We start from the raw sequence: 19,774 nt of genomic DNA, 5'->3' as shown, positions 1-19,774 counted from the left end.
AGCACTGAGGCTTCAATCTAAGCTAAATTGAAAATCTTTTCTCAGGACCTTATCTTACAAGATGCTGTGCAAAAGTGGATACCACTGGGAGAAAAGGGTGCCCAGCATTTTCCAGAAAGAGCTAAGGACTTCCCTGGATCAGGCCCAAGTAGATGAAATAATGGCTTCAAAATGCACAATTTCAGAATGAGAGAATAAACCTGAGTTTCTGGAAAAACCCCAGAAAGCTGGTAAAAAGTATTAACTGTGTATATGTATTTGCAAGCAGTTGCCAGTACTGGAGTACTATCCCTCACACTTTCTCAGAAGGCTATCTTTTTTGATGTTCATATTGCTACTTAATTAATACAGAACAAGTATTCCTGAGCTCATTTACATAAGAAGGGTGAAAAGCTGTAAGGAGAGGAGACAGTCGTATGTTTGGGAACTCATTCTAAAAGTGTTTTTGCAAAACAACAACTACCAGCATTGTCAGTATCAGCACTATTATTAATGTTGTTATTACTCTTGTTATTTCAAGTGATTTATTTTAATCACTATTATTGTTAATAGTAATAATAATGAACATTTCAAGAAAGAAACAAACCAGAAGGTTTGCCACCTAATTTCAAAGAGTCAATAGAAGGAGAAAATTCACCCAAGAAAAATCTTATTCCCAATCAATTGCCCTTTCTCCTAGGCAGGAAGTGTTAGCTAGTATTTAAAATGGGGAAAATACAACTCAGTACTCCTGGATATTTGTCCTGTCTCTGCTGTGTGACCTTTCATTTCACCCCCTTGTTCTTCAGTTTCTCTATTCAGGAAATGCATGCATTAATGGTCACTATGCAAACATGCTGGGTAACTAAAATCTATGTTTGCAAAGGACTGTGAGCCATAAGAATGAAAGCATCCTCTGTGGGGCAGCGAGGAAAACAGTACAGCATCTACCACTGCCAGCTGTGCAATAAGCAAATTTAGGATAGCAACTTTATAAAGTTGCAAATGTTTCCCTGGAAGTTTGAGTTCATCAAATCTAAATTGAAACTGAAGGGCAGGCTTTATCACCACCCTGTTGTAGAACAAAATGTGATTCACAAACAGCATTGTGTATGGGAAGAGTGCTGCAAGGGTCCACACAGCTCTAGCATCAAGAAAATTAAGTTACCAGCATTGGTTTATTGGCACCAGGCATGTGGCGAGCTAATGCAAACTGCAAAATGGGCTTATTTTGGTTTCTTGTTCTCCCTTCTCCCTTTTCTCATTTGATCCATCTGCTATGGTTTGTAATAAGCATATCATGGCAGAGAACATTTTCTTACTGTCTATTTGCACTGTAGTGAGTGAAATAAAATTCTGGTTCTTGATTAGTGCCCTTTGGCATTCTTGTATTAACAGACATACAAGAATCATTGTCCTCTAGCAGAGGATTATAACAGTACAGTATCTTTCTTCTGGGCCCTTTTCCTATCTGACATCAGAGCAAGTACAAAAGTCTCTACAAGCCAATTTATCACTGCATTTTTCTTCTCTAAGGGTGCACACAGGTGAATGGAGAGGGCAAACTACAATTTCTCTTTGGTTAGCTCTTTGGTTAGCCTGTCATTGCGAAAGGCACCAGAGCACTTGTAGTTCATTTCCTCCATTAATTGGTATATTTTTTCCTCTTCTCTGAGGTGAGCATTTTCCTTCATGATAAAATTAGGAGGGTACATCCACAGTTTAAAATGTCTGATGCTATGGTTTAGTGTCTTTCACATTGCTTTTGCTTTTTTGGACACTGGGGGACACTACTAGCTTGACTCTTCTTTGCTGTGCTGTTGAATGTTCTTAAGGATTTTTTTTTTTTAACACTGGAGCTTTTACTTTCCCATTATACTTCAGCTAGTCTCTATCCACTTAAAAATAAAGTTTTGCAAAAGGAAAGCAGAGCTCTCCCAAATGATCAAAAAATCTAAAATGATTTAAAGTGGATACATTTCAGCACTTATTGATTTTATGTAGTCTTTGTCCATACAGTATGAAGGCCAGAGATGGAATTGACTAATACATTGCAACGATACGTTTGTGTGGATAAGGTAAACCTAGAACTTGCATTTCATTTGCAAAGAATAATCCAATGTCATGCAGAAAAAAGCAAGTTAGTTAGCCTCTAGATCAGCTGCCTGGAAGTGCTCTGCCCAGGCTAGTATGCTATGCTTCTGAGTAGGGCTGTTTAGCCTGGATGGAGTGCCAGTAGTGCAACGAACAGTGGGTGACCAGGTGTCTACTTAGAGGTGGCACATTAATGGCAGCCACCACCACTGCCGGCCCAGCTGCTGCAGCTGCCAGGGTCCCTACCGCAGCTACTATCCAGGGAGAAAACCCTGGCTGTTACACCACTGTGGAGTGCCATAATAATGTTACCAGTACCTAAGCAAGCCGACTCAGAGCTAACTTGGGTTTTTGTGCACAGCACTGCTTTGTAGTATGTAGGTATATCCAGAAATTAAACTACAGCACACCGGACTATAATAACAGTGAGGCCAGCCACAGTATTCGTACATCAACACAGGGATGTAAGTAGGTTGAATGGCTCTTCCTGTGCCCCTGTCCCTTCCGCGTGTGTGTGTGTGTGTGTACCCTCTCTCGCTCTCTCTGCTTTGTATTCCAGAGTTCTTTAGACAACAGGTTTCCCAGAATTTTCTGTCTTCAGCATCTGTCACCCCAGCTTCATCTAGCAGTAGTAACACTGGGAATGATTCTTGTAGTTCTGTTGTGTTAAGTCCTCTAGGTACTTTTGAGTCATTCTGGGAGTGGGAGGATTTGCAGAGTACCACAGTTTGGGGAACCCCTGCTCTCTGGTAAAAATTCTCCTCTGTGGCAGTACTGACATAGTGATTGATTCCATGGAAAGAAGTGTGATACTGAAAGAGGCCATCCAGAAGGGTTAAGATTGGGGAGCAAGATATTTTAAAATAGTCATAGATAGATTCATAGATGTTAGGGTAGGAAGGGACCTCAATAGGTCATCGAGTCTGACCCCCTGCATAGGCAGGAAAGGGTGCTGGGTCTAGATGACCCCAGCTAGATGGTTATCTAACCTCCTCTTGAAGACCCCCAGGGTAGGGGAGAGCACCACCTCCCTTGGGAGCCCGATCCAGACCTTGGCCACTCGAACTGTGAAGAAGTTCCTCCTAATGTCCAATCTAAATCTGCTCTCTGCTAGCTTGTGGCCATTATTTCTTGTAACCCACGGGGGCACGTTGGTGAATAAATACTCACCAATTCTCTTCTGTGCCCCTGTGATGAACTTATAGGCAGCCACAAGGTCGCCTTTCAACCTTCTCTTGCGAAGGCTGAAAAGGTCCAGTTTCTCTAGTCTCTCCTCGTAGGGCTTGGTCTGCAGGCCCTTAACCATACGAGTGGCCCTTCTCTGGACCCTCTCCAAGTTATCCGCATCCCTCTTGAATTGCGACGCCCAGAATTGCATGCAGTAGTCCAACTGCGGTCTGACCAGCGCCCGATAGAGGGGAAGTATCACCTCCTTGGACCTATTCGTCATGCATCTGCTGATGCACGATAAAGTGCCATTGGCTTTTCTGATGGCTTCGTCACACTGCCGACTCATGTTCATCTTGGAGTCCACTAGGACTCCAAGATCCCTTTCCACTTCCGTGCCGCCCAGCAGGTCATTCCCTAGGCTGTAGGTGTGCTGGACATTTTTCCTCCCCAGGTGCAGCACTTTGCATTTCTCCTTGTTGAACTGCATTCTGTTGTTTTCTGCCCACTTGTCCAACCTATCCAGGTCTGCTTGCAGCTGTTCCCTGCCCTCCGGCGTGTCCACATCTCCCCATAGCTTTGTGTCATCTGCAAACTTGGGCAGAGTACATTTCACTCCCTCGTCCAAGTCGCTGATGAAGACATTAAAGAGTATCGGTCCAAGGACCGAGCCCTGCGGGACCCCACTGCCCACACCCTTCCAGGTCGAAGCCGAGCCATCCATCACGACTCTCTGGGTGCGATCCTCCAGCCAATTCGCCACCCACCGGACTGTGTAGTCATCCAAGTCACAGCCTCTTAACTTGTTCACCAGTATGGGGTGGCATACCGTATCGAAGGCCTTCCTGAAGTCTAAGTATACGACATCCACCCCTCCTCCTGTGTCCAGGCGTTTCGTAACCTGGTCATAAAAAGAGACTAGATTGGTCAGGCACGATCTGCCTGCCACGAACCCGTGCTGGTTTCCCCTTGGCATAATTTGTCCTGCCGGGCTCTCACATATGTAAGCCTTGATAATTTTTTCAAAGACTTTGCCAAGGATGGAGGTGAGACTGACTGGCCTATAGTTGCCCGGCTCCTCCTTCCTCCCCTTCTTGAAAATGGGGACCACACTGGCCCTTTTCCAGTCCTCCGGGACTTGGCCCGTGCGCCACAAGTGTTCGAATATTCCCGCCAGTGGCTCTGCAATGATGTCGGCCAGTGCCTTCAGCACCCTCAGATGGAGCTCATCCGGGCCTGCCGACTTAAAGGCATCCAGTTCTTCCAAGTGACTCTGCACCATTTCAGGGTCTACACATGGAAGTCTGGCTCCTTGCTGCTGCCTCTCTACAACCCCAGTGAGAGACTTGTCTTGCCCCTCGCTTAGGAACACTGAGGCAAAGAACTCGTTAAGGAGTTCAGCCTTGTCCCCCCTGTCCATCACCAATTGCTTCTGCCCATTTAGCAGGGGTCCTATTCCTCCTTGGGCCTTCCTTTTACTCCCTATATATCTAAAAAACAATTTCTTGTTGTCCTTTACTTGGGATGCCATCCTCAGCTCCATGGTAGCTTTGGCCCATCTAACTGCCTCCCTACAAGCACGAGCTTGTAGCATTGGGAATCCACACTGCTTTCCATTCCCCAGACTGTTGAAATCATTGTGGGGAGAAGTTATGTAGTGTACTTCCAATTGCTAGGAAAAGGAACACAAGATTCAAATATTTCAGAATCAGTGGGTGGATCTAAAATGGTGTAAATTCAGAGCCTGCAACTTAATTTGGTTGCACCTGAAAAAAATAGAATAAGGTGACCTTGTTAAGGACTCAACTTTTAAAGTGGCCAAGGTTTGGATCTTTACTGTAGAAAGGGCAAAACTGAAGTCAAAAGGAGAATAAATCTTCACCTTAATATGATAGACTGAATGGGGAAAAGAGCTAGTTTGAAACCTGTCTAGTTAGCTATTGCCAGAAAGTTACACTGTTTGGATTTTGTTACTGATATGCTTTTACAACCTGGACAAACCAACTTAACTTGGCTTCAAAGCTTTACTGCATTCATCTTTCTTTCCACTGGGGGACTCACACCTATTTAAAATATCATGAGAGGAGAAAGTTAAGCATGGTTCTTTCAGGAAAGAGATCCTGTACTTTTTATTATGCTATTCAGGGATTTCATAAACTGCTTAAAATTGGATCTTGAGTTGGCAGATAACAGAAGAAGATGTGAAACTGCTGGAAGTGCAATTTAAGAGCCATATTGTTGTATAGTGAAGCTTTTGGATGCTTATTCAGGCAAAGTTTCTGAAAAGGCTTTAGGATTAGTCTGTTGATGCAAGACTTAGGGATCCTTGATGAGCAGCTTTTGCTGTATGTTGGGATTACTTAATATAATAATAAAATGGATGAATCAGAACTGCTCAGCTGTATAAAATAGAACTTACATAGCTAATAGTTAGAAAGAGCTTTCTTTTATTTAATTTAGGAGGCTCCTATGCTTTTGAAGCCAGAACATCTGTGATCATTGTGATGTAATTATGGGGAGCTCATGATAGCTACCTGCATAATGGGCTTCAGTCTCCTAACTAGAGACTTGTCGCTTGCTAGGAACAGTCCCTTGCTAGACCCATTATGAAAACATGCCTCACTCTTTCCTGCTTCATACATGCCATATACAAAGGGCACAGATACACCAGCAGAGACTAGTCAAACAAAATCAATTGAGTTTTACCAGGAAGTGAAAAGAGAATAGGCCTAGTCCTACAGCCTCTATTCCCAGGTCCAGACAGACTTATCTATGAACATATAGCTTTGGTCATGACTGATCCACTAACATTAACTTGTTTTATTACTTGTTGCCACAAAAGCAAACAGGCAGCAGGCATATAGGCTTGTACAGAGCCTTAATTTCCCATTCCCTTCATTGAAGGATCCTGATCATCAATTATTCTTTTGGTCTATCTATAGTTCTTTCTCTGAAGTACGGGCCTTCATCAATCTCTACCCTGTTATCTACAAACGTATTGGTCCATACCAGATACTTCCCTTTATACTTTCAAGATTATCCATGTCATATTCATTCCTCAAGCCAGGAACCTCTATAAGAGCTACAGGCTTCTTGCAGTTCTCTTATTTCAGTATCCTGTGGGTAGTGAAGTGGGAGGGAAGGCCCTAACCCCAATAGAAGTACTGCACTCCAAGGGGCAGGAGGGTCAAAGGAGCTGGCACTGTGTTCCTGAAATCTCAATATCTCCTGGGACAGAATTTCCCATTCGTGTTTTCACATGGGATAATGCACCTCTCTGATCTTGGACTGCATGTGAGTATTACGATGTAAATAGAAGCTGAAAGATTTTTGGAGGACAATGGCTCCATCCCAAAGGTAAATGTTTGGCTCAATGATGTAGTAAAGAACATAACCTGATTAAACAGATTTTGATGGCCCTGGTCAGCTATATTGTGTTTTACATTATTGATATTTATTTCTCTTTTGCATTTATGTGGAAACTCAGTTACTTTGAATGAGATATTAATCTCAGTGGCAGATGAACTATTATTTCACTGCTTATTGGCTTAGATTGGTTTTGAAATTGCTTTTTTTTTTCGTACAGTGTATCTGGTATTACTAATAAACAATGCTGAGTGGTTTTCTCCACTAGCAGCTTATTATTCACTAAAGAAACCATATATTGATCTTGAAAATCCTAGTGTCAGATCGGGATTCTGCATGTCTAGCATTATTCTAATACAACATGTCATGTCATTCTTTCATGCTAATATTTTCTAGGTACTAGAAGGGTGCATTATTGTTGATTATGGCATCTTATTGTTTTATTTGAACGCATTATGTTAAACATATGACAATGGCTTACATTTTTAGAAAAAATCTGCAACTATACTTCTAATTTAAAAACAAAAAATTAAAGCCAAAGTGATTTGTATGCAGTCTCTGTTTAATGCATAGTAACTGCAACCCATTTTCTCTTTTTAGGATCTATGTATTCCATTCTCATGAAAACCACAAACAGTCGGAGGGGCAGGCATATGTAGAAAATACCTAGGGCTTCTGTGAACTAAGAATGTGATGTGTCATTCCAACCTTGAGGAGCAATTAATGCTGGCTTTGAAGAGAAGAAAGAAACATAACCAGCAGTATTCACTGTAGGTTCTGTCCTGCAAGGGGCTGAGGTGCCTCTCTCTCTCTCTCTCTCTCTCTCTCTCTCATTCAGCAAAAGTATGCATTTCTACTTTAAGCATATGATTCCACTTCAGACGCTGGCTTCCCCTTTTTCCTCCCCTCAGAAAATTCAGCGTCTGAAGTGGAATCATATGCTTAAAGTAGAAATGCATACTTTTGACTGTCATCATTAAGTATTCTTAACCATGTAAGACTGTTCTTATTCCCTCTTTGCTAAATTCTTGGTCTCAGTGGGCACATCTACACATGCATTTACTCCAACTTAAATTTACTGGAGAGTTTTTGTGTAGGTATCTACACATGTGGGATTAGGAAGCAGATTTGCTTCCAGTTCTCTGCAGCTCTGCAATAGGGCCGTTGAGCAACTGGGGGGGGGAAGAGATCCAGGCACTGCTGGCAGAACCTCTTTAAAAAACTCTGGCACAGCTGGTGCATCTGTAGGGCCTGTTAGGGTAGCTTGTCATATTTTATGCTTTAAAGTTGCACCTGTTTATAGTGGTGAATTACAGTATTGTTTAAACGGTTTTTTTTTATATTCAGCACTATTTAATCATTGCTTAAATTCTGTATAGCCTCATTATTTGAACTTTTTGTTGTCTGCAATATCACCTGGCCTTGCCTCTTGCAAGCAGCTTATGACCTTGAGTTTGCTTGCATGTTTCTTTCCTTTTCTATCACTGTAAGAAGTTTTTCTAATGCAACATAATTTGAGCTGGTAATAAAACTATTATTAACTGAGCTTGGCACTAACTGGCTGAATCAGAGGGATGAAATGATTGGATATGCTAATGAAAGGTGATATGGGAGAATAGACGGTGCCCAAATTAAGACACCTGAAAATGGCTAAATTTAAGTGGTGTGCTCATGATGGGTCTGAACAAAGAAATATGCTGACAGGATAAAGTATGGACAACATGCTGACTGGACAGAGACCAATCTGAAAGCAAGGAGTTATCAAAGGAATCAAGTTAAAGAAAAACATAAAAGAGGGAAGCAAGAAAGTTAAGTGTTGTCATGGTCATTGTGAAGAGGTTTCCCTTGCCTCCTCAGAAAAAAGAGAGAAACAGGAAAAAGCTTACCTGAGACGCTGGAGGCAGAGCAGCTTCAGGGGACACAGCAACAGCTGAAATGCCACTTTATTAGCTGCTGGTCCATCTGGATTGGCACTTCCCCAAGTGGTGAGGCCTATTTCTGGCCCAGAGCTGGCTGGAGGTGGGGGAGAAGAGAGAGAGAGAGTTGACATGTTCACCTGCTTCCTCCTGAATGCCATTTAGAGACCCTGGGAATGAAAAAAGAGATCAGATTACAGTCTTGGAGCTCAGAGGCGCTCAGAACAATGAGAGAGGTACATCCCATTGGAAGCATATGCCAGCTGAACTGACAGAACCGGGACTGAGTTGCAGAGGCTGCAAGCCTCAAGACTGACTGGAAGGTACTTTTTTCTTTATTCCTTTTTTTTTCCCGGTATTTAAAAAGTGTTTTGATGAGATGGCACTGGTGAAGTGCTGAAGCCTAGTTGGGGATAAGATAGAAAGGTCTCAGTGCTGACCAATCTGATTAGATGGTAGCGAAGGCGGGGAATCGCCTAGCTGCAATTGAACTTCCATTCTTTTGTTAATTAACACAAGTTGTGCTTTCCATAAATGGGAGGATATCAGGTAGAGTCGAGCCCTGACTTGGGGGAACTTGGACAGAAGGAAGAAAGGAAGAAAAAGCCAGAAGGAACGATTGCATTCCAAGTCGAGTGCGAGTAAATTCTTACCTGAGGTGAGTTGCTTTAAAGCTGTCATTACACTCTACAGCTTTGGGGTGCTCACATCCTCCACTGGGAGAACACTGGTTGTTTACTTACTAGTGACACCTAGAATAGAAACTAGAATTGAAGAACAAAAGCTAAACAGGAATATTCCCAAAGATGCAAAATTTGCCCATCATATATTAACACCTGGCTGGTGAATGGCTGGGGTGTAAAGGGAGGTTGGAGCCCCAGGAGGAAGAAGTTGGAGATTAGTATAATTAACATCATTCAGACAAAAACCTCCCAAAGGTTATAAATTCCATCAAGGTGTGGCAAGAGAGAACCGGGTTACCACTGCTGGTTATTTATACAAGGTAGAAGACCTCTTTCTCATGGCACCAACTCACAGGACTGACCATAGTTCATCAGGGTCTGCAACTCTATATGGTGCTACACTGACAGTCATCATCATAAATCCAGCCTTCAACACCTGTCTGGATCATCCCAGACAATGACGCACCCTTTGCTTCAGGAACTGTGTGGCCAGCCTTTTCTGTTGAGCAAAGTAACATCTGGGATTGGGTGAGATCATTACACTAAATGTTTTTCTCTCTCTGAATATAGAAACTGCTGAGCTAATACTTGTCATACTAATAAAGTTAGACTTTCATTTTAGGACACTGAGTTGTATTTCACATACCATTTAAGGGTTAATTGTGCTAAATGATCCCTAAGAACTATCAGGTGGATAGTGGTACTAACAGGCTGCAATGGTGAGTGGTGGCGAGCCTAAGCCAGCATCCCTGCTTGCAACTGCTCCCCTCACATCCAGATGCTGGACCTGCAGAGCCATGAGACAGAAGCCTTCTGTGAGATTTTTGCAACATTTAAGAGATAAGATACTTGGCAGCAGGGGCCATGCCCAGCCTCAGATCAGGGGCTGGCTATGCACAGGTGCCCAGGGACTATGGTAAGTCAAGACAGGCAGGCCTGGGTCCAGGCAGCTACTGATTTGAGCCTTCCATCCCTGCATGCTCCCCTGGGGTTGGCAGGCTGCTGGGTGTTGACTGCAGGCAACATTCCTTTCCTGCCCCATCCCCAGGGTGAGACAGGCCAGGATCCTGGCAGCATCTGCTGCTGTGGCTCCTGATCTTGCTGCCCCCCGCCCTCTCCCTGCAGACCTACTGTGCTGCTGTACTGTTACCCAGCCCATGGCACCCAGGCTAGGGGGGCATGGGGATCCTGGATAACTGGGATGGGGAGGTGTCCCAGGGCTAGCCCTCTGCACCCCTGCCAATGCACCCTAAGTGTGCCCCTGTTGCACGTGGCCTAGGTGATGCATAATGAGCTGTTTGCACAGGTTGAGGGGTGCCTGACCTACTATGCCCTGCTGCTGCTGATCCTCCTGGTGCCTCAAGTGCACCTGCGCTCCTGCTTTGGGACCCTGAGCTTTGAAGGCACAGGGACAAGTTCAGGCTGTTCCACAACTTCTGCCATCATCTAGAGGGTGACCTGTGGCAGCACTACATGTCCCTGGCACCCACAGCTGAGGAGGAAATTGCTGCTGCTATCAATGCATTCCTCAGGGTGGGAGAGGCCTGTACCTTCCCAGCTGCAGGGGTATAGACTGTTCAATAAAGTTTGACACTGTGTTGTGCCTCCCTGCATGCTGTGGGGGTGGAAACCTGGGGCTAAGGGAGTGTGGGCAGGCGGGGCGGGGGGGAGCTGGGGTGGGTAGGGCCTGCCCAGGGGGACACACATGGCCTGCAGTGCCCTTAGGCTCCCTGGTTTGTGTACCCCAGGACACAAAATGTCTGAAGGCTTTTATAGCCTTGGAGCAGCTGGTAGCCTACAGACCTGGGGCTGGCCCAGGCCAGCCCTCTAGTGCCTGGGCAGACCCGGGGGCAAATTTTCTCTTGGGTCATGTCTACACATATTGTTACTGTGCAGAACTAATAGTGCTTAAATTTTTCTACCTGCATGTGCAAGTAGCAAATTTAAGTGTGGTTAAGGGTTTTTACTGTCCAATCGCACTCTTACTGTGAAGTAAACTAGGCTACTGAGCAGTAATGCATTTTGTATAGAGATGCCCAGTGATATCCTATGGTAATGAGTTTCCCAGTCAAGAATTTATGCAAAGTATTACATCCATTGTATATTGCACAGAAGTGCTCCACAGTGGTATTGATGTAGCAGGATAGGTTTTTTATATGAGGTCCAGGGAGGATAGGGGCCTGATCCAATTCCTGTTGAAAATGATGGGGATTCATTTCCATTCACGTCAATGAGAGGTGAATTGTGTGCATGGAGATTGGATCCACAACTATTTGGGTCCATTGATCAAAACTTAGAGGTTGTTGTTCCTGCATTCAATGACATTCTTATAGAACAGATGGTGATAGCTATGAAGTAACTGCTTGGGTGTTATATGGAGTTTAAAGAGGAAGGAGATGAATCTGTTCTTTCTGGGTCCTATTCTGATGTGGTACAGATTGGTACCGCTGAGCATGTGTGCCCACATGTTTTTACTGTAGGCAGGGAAGCTGAAAATTTGAGTTGCCTGTTATTAGTGGATAAGCAGCTGATTTCTGTATTTTGCACAAGGTGAGCCTATTTGCAAATCAACAGTGAGTCATTAACCATGACATTTGAGAGAGGCAATGAAGTGATGATAATAGCAGATTTACAGATATTGGTTGTACTTGGCACTCAACAGTAGAAAGCCTTCTTGCTTTAACACTAGACAATGGAAAATGTAAGCTACATTTTATTTTTATTAAACTTCAGTTTTTCTCCCTTGCAAAGTGAAATAAATGATAGATTCTAGAATCAATGGCAAAAATATGCTAGAGGAAGGATGATTTATGAGCAACGGCTCCTGTTTATGTTTCTCTGAATAAGTCAAATATTAGCGTGATGAGCTCCCCCCCAAAAATGACCACACACAAAAAATAAGTACTGTATGTATTAACGGGGAAGAGAGACTATTACTGAGTGTTCAGAAGAACTGGACATCTGGCATGCTTCTCAGATGCTACCAATCTTAGAGTGTTCATGGTGATCTCCACTCCTTCCCATGTGAAATTAAACATTGCTCCTAGGAGGTTCCTTGGTGGCAGAAACATACTGCAGCATACTGAGTTGAGATCATTCAGCCCCAAAGGCATTTCACAATAACACAATCTGAAACAAAGCCACTATACCAAGTGGGTTGAGAAAAAGATTAGCTGCAGTACAGCAGGACTGGTCCCCCATGTATGCCTGCCTCTTGCCCTTCTGAAAAAAAATGGAGATATTAATAATAATAGCAGTGATATTCAGCTGGATACCGTGACACTTATGAAATAATTGTTATCCTGAGATACTCTAACATAAATTGTTAGAGTGGAAAGTTTTTATGAATATTGCCACATTCTACATGAACATTTGCTAAGAGGAGAAGTTCCGTAATTTGTGAAGTATTTGGAGGCAGCCCAGGTCTGGGAACAAGGAACTCTTCAACTTTAAACATGATTCTGATTTACATCTTTGCACCTTGATTTTTCCCCGGAGGGATTACATATTTACGTACTTCAATGGGCTGTTGTGGAGAATGATTAGTTGGTGTTTGTACAATGCTTTGAAGACAAAGTGCTGTTTAAGTGCTAATGAAAGAGCTAATTTTTAAAAAAGGTTTGTCCTATGCTGGAATATTGATAGATGATAATTTTAATGTATTAGCAAGGTGAAGATACGATTACTTGAGCTCATTGCTCTGAAATATTGCTCGTCTACCTATTTTCACTTATGACATGATGAAATAATGATCAACAACAGTACCTGGAAGAAGACATTTTTTCTGGATCTTGGATTAGTAAAAAGCATGATTTATTACCATAGTGAAAGAAAAGAGCAAAAAGGATACCACCAGCTACAAACCCCCCCCCACTACTTGTGAGGAAATAAATTGAAGAAAGAGTGCAATCAACACAAAAGCAACCAGACCAGCATAAAACATCCTTAAAGAAATTTCAATACAGAGCCAATAATAGAAGCTTAAGTCATACAGTTCTGGCTAAATGTCAGCTTTGATTCAAAGTGAAACAGTTGTCATAATTTATTCTGCAAAAGGATCCACCTGAGTATAATATCTGACAATAGGACTCTACAGCCATGTCCACAAGAGTGGATATTTGTTTCCACCAGGGACAGGAACCAGAGGCACACTTTGTGCCTCTGCTACTTGTCCCCAGGCAATGCCTGTGCCATGCACCCTCTGGCACATTGCAGGTTACCCTGGGTAGGGGAGGGGAGGCTGAGGCCGGCAATTGTGCTGGCCACAGCTACCTTACCTGGAGTCCTGGTGGCCTCCTGGGGCTGCAGCCACAGCAATCTTGCCACTCAAAGCCTGGCCAGCAGCTCGGGCACGGTTTGGGCTGGCCACGCTCTAGTTTTGGATGATGCACACTGGCCCCATGTGTGCCACCCCATTTTTTTCACTTGGCATTGGTTGACCCAAGGATCTTCCAGGGTCAGGAGAACACCTGAATGTGTGGTGTGTGGCATCACAGATGGGTCTGCAGTGCCACATACCGCACAGCTGCACTCAATGTTTTTTCCCAGCACTTTCTGGTTTGCCTGAGCAAGGAGCTTCTTGGGGCTGGGGGGAATGGGGTGAGGGCAATTGGAGGCAGGGGTCACTCACATGCCCCCCATGAGCTCCTGGCATTGCCATGAGCAGGCAGTGGGTGACAGGTGCCTCACCTCCGCTCTCTGCAATAGTTCATTCCACCAGTGTCACTGGGAGAGGCAGGGGTTGGAGAGCTCTGCTCCAATCTGCCTGCAAACCGTGGCATGTGGGGCTGGAGGCGGGAGGTGGCAGACACTGATCTCAGGGTCGTCAGAGCCTGGGCCACACTACCGCAACAGGAGGCAGCTGTAAGGTGGTCTCCCCCATTCTTCACAGACAAGTCACATCCCCTCTCCCTGCCCCCTCCCTGTGGCCAGGTGGCTGCTTCTTGGAGGCACTCAGCCCAGAGCTTGTGTCAGTGTCCTCACCACCTCAGGATACTGATGTCTGGTCATTGTGGCCCCAGATGCATGGCCCCAGTTGTATGAGCAGAGCCTGTTGGTGTCCATGCCGCAGCCCCCTCCCTCCCTGAAATGGGGGGATTATAACGCTACCTTCCCTCAGGCTACCAGGGTCTGGTCCTGCCCCCACTCCTGCGACCAGTCAGTGAGTGAATAGGGGTGATGGGGCTAGAGACCCCTGACAGGGACTGTTTCCCCCCTCCCCCCAGGCACACCCAGGCTGGGGTCTCTGCAGGCCAGGGTTGGGGTTTAAACCCCTTCCCAATCACACCCTGGCCTGCCCAGGCCTGGCCATTACTGTTCATTCAACTTAGTTTTCCTCCAGCCAAGGGCTTACTCTAGTGCCCCCTGGCTTCTGGTCTGAGCCATTGCAGGCAGGTGTCAAAAGTGGATGTCTGTCCACTTGCGAATCGGTTCAGTTTATGCAGGTTAGACTAACCTGCAAAGATTGAATACAGTGGCAATGTGCATATGCATTCCCCTGAGAGGCCCCCTGACCCCCTCACGATGCACCAGTGCTCCCACCTGCCCCTCCACCTGTCGCCTAAGCGGGGAGCACAGGTGTTGGATGAAGCACTGCAGTCACTCTCAGGAATGCCACAGCTGCTTCCCGGTTGGTGAGATTGGCTGTGGGGGACCCCCCTCACCTCCCCCTCCCTCAGTTGGTGAGATTAGCTGTGGGGGGGGACATTCCCCATTGGCAGGTCACTGGTAGGGCACATGCCCCCCTCCTGACTAAGGTGTCACCAGTTACCCACCATTGAATAAATTCAGGCTCTGGCTTTTTGAATATCTGTCTTTAGCCATCAGGTTGCTTCAACTAGTGGTTATTTTAGGCACTACAGCCTCTGTAAGAAAGGGAGGCAGGACTTATTTCCTGAGCCCCACTGGTTCCTAACCAGTTCCTAACAAAGCCACAGGTCCAGATCAAAATCCTTTTATGGGAAGAAGGTATTTCTTTCATGTTTAGTATTTCACCCAGATGAGTATATGGGGCATTAATAACAATTTTCAATCTGGAAAAGTTATTGTGGAACAGTTTTATTTATTTGTTTATTTTACAGCTTTCAGGCAAATTTATTCAGGGCAGTTTTATTTTTAGCAAGCACCCCTGCAGAAATGAGCATGCTGAGTGGCAGTTCTGATATTTAAGCCAAGATATGTGAGTACAATGACTCTAGTGACATTGAACTGATTAATAATACTGGAGTTCAAATTAAATCTGGAAAGCAATTAATCATGCACAAAAATGTTTGACTGGAAAATCCGAGATGTTTCCCCAAGGTTAAATGTTTTTCATTTTGTGCAATGGTCTCTTTCTCCATTTCTGATGACATCCAGAGATGCTTGACAAATTCACATTCATTACAATACAAAATATTTTGGTATATATATATATATATATATATATATATATATATATAATTATTATAAAGATGTGCTTAGTACTGTATAAAACACAGGGATCACTTACTTCCTATAGAGAGTTCTCAAAGTGCTTTTTCAAAAAAAGGTAAATATTTTAATTATAATTTCCATTTTATAGATGGGCATACTGAGTTACAGAACACTGATTGCCCAACACTGTACAATCAGCAACTGGCAGAATTGGGAACTGTATCCATGGACCATGTTTTATCCATAAGGACAAATGACTCACCCTCCTGGGAAAGGAGGACCCTGCTCAAAGGGATATACAATGTACAGCATTTTATTTGCTAGAGTATTCTTGTGAAAGGAATATTAATATTCCTGTTGATGACAAAAGTCTTTCCAGGTCTCTCTAATTCTTTAAGTATGAACTGGATAGGTGATACTAGTTCCACTCATTGTGGAAATAGTAGGGCCTTGTCTTTGCTTTCCTATGATCTTTGCTCTTTCCTTTTTTTAAGAGTAACTTACTGAGAGCCTCAAGTTGGTTCCAGATAGCCATGACAGTCAGAAAAAAAATTGAGGTCTAACATGTTTGATGTGATGATTACTGAATCTTTGATAAAATAGCTTTAGAAGGTCAAATTCACAAGTGATGGGTAAGTGGGTGTAATAGAATTTAAGGTGATGTTATGCAGACCATGTTTAATGCAGCAAAATCATTGTGTCCAGGAGCAGGGTCTTTCAGCACAAATCCTGCTTTGCATGGGCTGCTTCCTGAACCAGAAGCATTGCACTGGGCCTGTGAGGTGTCAGCATGTGGGCTATTTTAATGGGGTAATGCTAGGGGGCCATGTCACCCAGCAGTGCCCACAGTGCTATATCGCTTCTGGCTCAGAAGGCAGCATATCTAAGGCGATGTGCTGTGTTTGAGGCAGGGCTGCTGGGCATGGTAAGCCTGTGGCCAGTTATTGTGCATAGAGTACAAGGTTATGTAAGAAGTTCATGTTAATACCAGGAGGATAACTTCAGCCATCTCGTATATCAAGGTTTTTCCTGTCAGACTCCATATTTGGAGACTCCTCATAGAAATTAAAGCAATTCAGGCTTGCAGTTAGGTATGTATAACATCACTTGTCTGTGTCAGGTTTCTTAGGCTCTCCCCACACTGTTTCTAAGAGCAATACACAACAGTTCTAAAATGACTCACATAGGCATTCTCATACGTATGGCTATTACAGGAAAAGTCACAGATGACATCAAAACATGACTGCCTATGTAAATGCTGCAGAAAAGTTTCCTTTAAGAGCACTTCCCTTCACATTTTAATTGTGCTGAAAAATGCTGTTTACCCTGTGAACTTCCAGATGGCAGGTTTGTGACAGCATTGGTACATTTTGCATTAAATTGCTTCTAAACAAAGTAAGCTTACAACGTATAGCATAGCATGTACTCTATATCTGTCTCCTTGGCAACATCTATGTTTATACATTGTGCAAGACATTATATTGTGTGCAAGGTATTTTTATAGTGACCTTCAGTGTGTAATGTCTAAATTAAGACATTGTGTAACCAAAGTACTTGATCTCAGGTTTCTAAGAATATATTTGGCTTATGGTCAACATAAAACTATATGAATAATGTATATTACTTTAACTGGGTATTTAGGATCAAATGATAGCATACAACATCCTTCACTATATAGTACTTGATATTGCAACTTCTGTAGGTGCTGATAATGTTGCCAGCTCAATTCCCTCTCTCAGGGACTACACAACAACTGTTACAACTGCTGCGGCCCTGAGCTATAGTCATTGCAGGATAGATCTGCTACTGTCCCAGTTTAGAATCAATATTGCAAGTCTGATATATTCGATGTTCTTCTTTAAAGCTCCAGCTGCTGGAATCCAGACATTGCATTAGAAACGTGACACTCTGTTATAAAAAAAAGTAATTTTTTAGTTATCAGGGTTGTGGATATAGATTTGGAGATATGAAGCAAATGCCTCCTTAAGGAACATGTAGTAGAATCAAGATAGCCATAACAAAACAGGCTACTTCTGTTATTTTTTAGCAGAATAGGGTACTACATTGGATTATAATCCATTTGTTTGTTTGTTGGGACTTTGACCACAAGATGTTTAGCTGTTTTAAGAAAGCATAGTTTCTCTCTTGAAGTGCTACCACAGAAGCCCTGACATACAGAGGAACGAAGTTCTTCCTTGGGTGATGGTGAGGAAAGAATGAAATAACCTGGGCAAGGCATCTGCCCCCAAATGGGACAGAGCTCTGCAACTGTGTGGCTCTGCCTGATATGTCACTTTTCTCTCTTAGCTGTCAAGACTGTTGTAGCCTTGGAGCTGACATAATCACTGCTGAGGCGATCTGCTACTGCTCCAGTCAGATGTCTTCCTCTCTTACACACCAGCCAACTACTTTTGCGCACTGTCCAAGTAATCTGACCGTGAACAGATAAGAGAAAGAAATCCATTATCTGAGACAAGCAAAGGTAATCTTACAATCCTATAATCCTTCTTAAGTTCCTTCTAGCCTTACTTTCTTATGATCCTAGAATTATTATAGGATCATAAGAATAGGATCATAGCAAAGTTAGGGCAAGAAGGGACCTAAAAAGGTTATCAAGTCCAACCCCTGGATCACAGCTGGATCATCCCTGACTAAACCATCCCAGTTAAGTATCTGTCTAACATGATCTTGATCATTTCCAGGGAAGGAGATTCCAGAAAGCCTCTAGGTAGCTGGTTCCAAATGCCTGACAACCCCCATAGTCAGAATGTTTCTTCTAAACTCCATCCTCAAATTCCTCAGTGATAGCTTGAAAGTACTGCTCCTAGTCCTGTCTCCTATGGCCACCAAGAAAAGCCTATCTCTATCTTTTCTATAGTGGCCCTTAAGGTATTTGAAGACTGAATCAAATCCCAAATCCCAACTCAGCATTCCTTTCCAGACTAAATAACACCAGTTCTTTCAGCCTTCCTCATAAGTTTTGCTTCCCAGGCCTCTAATAATTTTTGCTGTTCTGAGCTGGGCTCTTTCTAACCTGCCCACATCCTTCTGGAAGTGTAGGGGGCCAAAGCTGGACACAGTACTCACCAGGCCTCACCAGGGCTGAATAGAGTGGAAGAATCACTTCCCTTGATTTGCAAGTGACACTTCTGTTTATACAGCCCAGGATGTTATTGGCCTTTCTGCAAGAAGAACACACTTGGTTCATACTCAGCTTCTGGTCTACTGTAACCCCCCAGGTCCACCTCTGCAGTACTGCAGCCTAGCTGGTCATTCCCCAGTTTGTATGTGTCTATCCAATTATTCCATCCCAGTGCAGGACTTGGCATTTGTCCATGTTGAATCTTATCTGATTAATTACAGACCATTTCCTCAGTCTATCCAGGTTATTCTGAAACCTGGCCCTACCTTCCAGAGTGTCTGTAACTGTACCCAACTTGGTGTCATCTGCAACTTTGCTAAGCATGCACTCAATCTCATTATTCAAATCATTAATGAAGATATTGAACAATATCAGACCTAGGACTGAGCCCTGGGGATCCCTACTTTATACCTCCTTCCAGCTAGACATCGAGCCATTGATGAATACTCATACATGAAACACAATGATTCAGTTATGAATCCACCTTATGGTACTTTTATCTAGTCTGTATCTACTTAGCTTCTTAATGAGAATGTCATGAGAGATGAATGATGATACATCCATTAGTTCTAGTGTAAATCCTGCAGTTGAAATAACCAGAAAAAGCCATCAAAGTGCTTAAATCATGGGTTTCAAACACAGAGCCCACAGGCTGGATCTGATCTGCAAAGGCCAAGAATTCATTGACCCACATGCTGTACGGGACTGTCCCTGTTAGGAGTGCCCATGCTGTGTAGCTCCTACAGAGCTCACTGGGGCCAGGTCTCAGGCTATGTACCACCCATAGCATTTGCTGGTAATGGGTCCCTGGCTGCAGCACCCATGGACCCTGATTAAGCCAGAATCCAGGACAGACCTGGGTGGGTGCTGAGTGCACTGAATCAGCAGGTGGGCAAGGGGTGAGGGAAGGGAGGCTGTGGGCTTGATCTGGCCCATGCACCAGTCCTTTGCTACTCATCCAGCCTGTGGGGCCAGATGAGTTTGACACCCCTAGCTTAAACTCATCTTAAATA

At 43.9% G+C, this 19,774-nt stretch overlaps 1 long non-coding RNA gene across 1 annotated transcript in view; it reads left to right on the top strand.

The window, feature by feature from the left end:
* The window catches only part of LOC132251934 (uncharacterized), a 65,393-nt gene extending 56,547 nt beyond the window's left edge, over positions 1-8,846 (top strand). The window contains exon 3 of the long non-coding RNA XR_009463679.1: positions 7,207-8,846. This is a non-coding gene — a long non-coding RNA (uncharacterized LOC132251934). The remainder of the gene's footprint in view (positions 1-7,206) is intronic.
* The last annotated feature ends 10,928 nt before the right edge of the window (positions 8,847-19,774 follow it).

This window comes from Alligator mississippiensis, chromosome 7, assembly GCF_030867095.1.
Source record: "Alligator mississippiensis isolate rAllMis1 chromosome 7, rAllMis1, whole genome shotgun sequence".
In the NCBI taxonomy this organism is placed as follows: domain Eukaryota; kingdom Metazoa; phylum Chordata; order Crocodylia; family Alligatoridae; genus Alligator; species Alligator mississippiensis.
The sequence above is the reverse complement of the archived record's forward strand: the minus strand, read 5'-3'. Positions and strand labels throughout refer to the sequence as shown.